Raw genomic sequence first — 3810 nt, forward strand, 5'->3', positions numbered from 1 at the left:
GCAAATACTCCAATTCACCCTGGTGGCCAGGGCAGGTAAGCCAGCTCCTAGGAAGACAGTACAGGAGAGCTAGCCTAAATATTTGTCTTCTCTGGAATATTTGTTGGGATGATGCCTTCCCCTTCTTATCCCTCACTAACAGTGGCAGTCAAGAGATCTGGAGCCAAGGTCATGACAGCATATGAGCTGGCCCTGCCCCTCACCAGCAGCAACACTCAGAACATCAGGCCCTGAGCCTCATCTAGGCAGCACAGTAGAGCTGTGCTGGTGTGTGGTGGAGGTGTAAACCAGCCCCAAGGGCAAGAGTGTGTGTGAGAGAGCTGGGTCTCCTCTCTACCCTTGAGTCCCTAGTTCCATCTCTCTTCATAACGCTGAAGCTGCTCCACTTCTCTTTCTCTCTCCTCTGATCACAACATACTTGCACATTGTGGTAGCTCTCTCTGTAGGCTGGTCTCACAGCTGGCAGGGCCCTGAGTAATAATCTATGCTTCATGGTGTGGAGGCAAGTGCACTGGAGGGCAAGTCTGGAGATGGCATGGCAGACCATAGGTCTTGGAATGTCTTCCTTCTCCCACACAGCCTGGATTTAGTTTGAATTGATTTGATTTTTTATGAGTCCTAGGCATAAGACAGCTTTGGCCACCAAAGCCAGTCATCAAGCTAGGATGAACAAAGGACTGCCATCTGCTCTGTCCCTGACTGATATAAGAACACCACCACCCACAGGTGTCTCTTTGCCCACTGCCGGGGATGGGGTGGGGATGTTCATTTTTCTTTAAAGGGCACAGAAAAAGACACACACAGAAAATGCCATCAGAAGTTGCAGAAGTAATAAGTGCATAGGGCAGCAGAAAGAAAATATTAGCCTAGATTGTTCTGCCCAGTAAAAATATCCTTTTAAAACTTATAGAAAGCCACAGATACAGGATCAACAGAATCCATGGGAATTTAAAGCAAGCAGGTCCATACTAAAGGAAATGTGACAGGAAATCTTTTAGGCAAACAGAAAATGACATAAGAAAGAAATTTCACTCTTCAATGAGTCAAAAGCAAACAAGCCAAATGAAAAATACATGGATTGATGATTTTAAATTGTCTCACCATACAAGTGATCACTGAGTGTGGGGAATACAGATCAAGGCATGTGGCTTTCGTAACACAGGTAATAACAACATTAGAATAAGCGTAGCATGGTGGATGGAAGGCATAAAATTCACTACTCTGTGATCTTGATGAGAAATGGTATATTATGTATAAATTGCAAAATGTAAAGAAATACAATTTACCCTCTAGAAAAGGTTTTGGCAAACTAAAACCCTCATCAAAATCTGACCTCCTGCCCAGATTTGATCAAACCAATTAGTTTACACAATGTCTGGATTTGTGCTTGTTCCGCAAAAGGCAATGCTGAGTAATAGGAAGAAAAAGAAGAGATTCACGGAGATGAAAGCCACTGTCTTTGTTATAGAAAATATTTGTCACATGTGAGCCCCAAAGCAACCAGTCAATACAGTAAAACAAAGATGTTTATATAATAAATAGTGAAGCAAAACAGAGTCATAAAATTCACAACAAAAAGAAATCCCAAAATGGATAAGAAAGAGGAGCAAAAGACAGATGGACTGATAGACTAAATAAAAAAAAGAACAGTTATTACTATAAAATATCTCCATATCAACTATCATATGTAATATGTCTCTTATATTAAGAGTATGTTATTTAAATTATATTAAAAGTCAGAAATAGTGAAATATGCAAGAGTAAAATTAAAAAAAACAGAAACATTTACTTTTAAAATTTATATTCCTGAGTCTATTCCCAAGCACTTGAAAAATTACAGCAAAGAAAGTGTACATGCTTCAGGTCCATGAAATAGTGACTGTTTAAAGAAACTGTAGCAGTACTATACAGTAGAAAATTCAACAACAATAGAGAGAAAAAAATCTAGTGTATGAAGTGATGTGTAACATTGCATAAGCACTACACTAAATGAATGTGCACAGATGATGGCATTATCTAATGCAATGATATCAAATGCTAAAGTAGACAAAATGACAATAATAAAAAGTATATTGGTGCTCCATATCTTTGATGTGGGTGGAGGGCTGGCTGATGGCAAAAGTCAACATGGAATACTAGTATGGTAGAAAGTGTCCACATGTTGACTGGGCTATGTGCCTTAGTTTGCTTTCCATTGCTACAATAAAGGCAGAGTTAAAACAACTTCTGGGGTGAGAGTTTACCTGGCCACATATCCTTTTTATAGTCTGTCATTGAGAAAAGCCAGGACAAGAGTTCAGGACAGAAACCTGGAGGCAAGGACTGAAGCAGAGACCATGTAGATCACTACTTACTGGCTTGCTCACTGGCTTTCTTATATACCTGAGATCATTCGTCCAGATACCACCCAAAATGGGTTAGGTTTTCCACATCATTAATCAAGAAAATACCCTGAAGATGCTTCTGCAGTCCATCCTGATGAACACATCTTTGCAATTGGGCCCTCTCTTTCCAGATGGCCTTTGAATGTGTCAAGTTGACAAAAACTAACCAGTGTACCAATACACAAATAGACATGAATATGAAAATTCCTAAGAATCTACTTTTAAAAATTCGTGAATTTTATTTGCTGTAAACTGCATAGCACAATAACCTACTACACAAAGATTATTACTAAAGAATATTATCACTCAGTAAATAGCAATATGTGTACTTAATAAGTTGGTATTAGTATTCACTAAACACTAAAATTCTTGATAGAATTATGTTATTTTCTTTCATTTTGTGAAGCCTACTTAAATGTATGTGTGGTTTCAGTGGGCAAGTTGCTATTTTTCTGAGTTGATATTCCCCTGCGGCTCAATAAATTAGGGTGGTACCTAACCTGATGCTAGATTAGGGATGGAGGGAATCTATAAGACCCCTGAGACATTCAGAACACTCAAACCCTTGATCTGAGTATTAACAAGTGAAGTGTTTAATTTGGAAAAATGCATATATATGACCCTCAAAGAACACATCATATACAAATAAAGTTTCAACTAGAATATATAAGGAACACCATGAAAAAGAAAGTCCAGGGCTTTCTTAATGACCACAAGGCAGTTGTCTGCATGTCTGCACCATCACAATCTTTAGTCTTTAAAAGGCAGCAGATAAACAGCATGCACTGTGGGGTCTGTGCTACAAGCCATTCTGAAGTGTATGGTCTGGTCTTGTTAAAGTAAACTCTGACTAGACCTACTGTGCAAGGGCGCATTCCTGTCTTTAGGGACAGTAACAATGGCATGGTTTCCTGCTGGAAGCAGGTGCAAAGCTCAGATAGACTCCATCCCTCTAAGAGCTAAATGGCTAGAGCCTTGAGCATCCAATGGAGGAAAAGTTCTTCTCATGCAAGCGATTTCAGGCTGTGTGATTGAATCGGAGAAAGCATTTCTGGATAGTGGCATTACAGGCTGTTTAATGCTGCATTTTCACTGGAGGGGGAGCAATGATCCGGTGTCGCTACTGAACTGGAAATGTCTGTCAGTTTTCTTTTATACTAGTGTCCTACGTGTGGCATACGATAAGGCTTTCCCCCTGCAAATACTATTGTCAAATATCCTTAACAGCCACTAAAGGTGGAATATTACTGCAATGCCAGCATGCAGGAGACTGAGAAGGACCCAAGATTCAAGGACAGACTGGACTACTCATTGATATCCTGTTTCCAAAGCAAAAAAAAAAAAAAAACAAACAAAAAAAAAAAACAACAACAAAAAAAAACAAATATAAAGTAATGATTATATAGAAGGATTGGCCATACAGTTA

At 39.2% G+C, this 3810-nt stretch overlaps 1 non-coding gene across 1 annotated transcript; it reads right to left on the reverse strand.

The window, feature by feature from the left end:
- Positions 1 to 609: 609 nt before the first annotated feature.
- On the reverse strand, positions 610 to 753 carry LOC115031381 (small nucleolar RNA SNORA48). Its single transcript, XR_003837022.1, has one exon. It is a non-coding gene; the product is annotated as a small nucleolar RNA SNORA48 (small nucleolar RNA).
- Between the last annotated feature and the right edge of the window lie 3057 nt (positions 754 to 3810).

This window comes from Mus caroli, unplaced genomic scaffold, assembly GCF_978045245.1.
Source record: "Mus caroli unplaced genomic scaffold, Mus_caroli_1 scaffold_7, whole genome shotgun sequence".
Classification (NCBI taxonomy): Eukaryota; Metazoa; Chordata; class Mammalia; order Rodentia; family Muridae; genus Mus; species Mus caroli.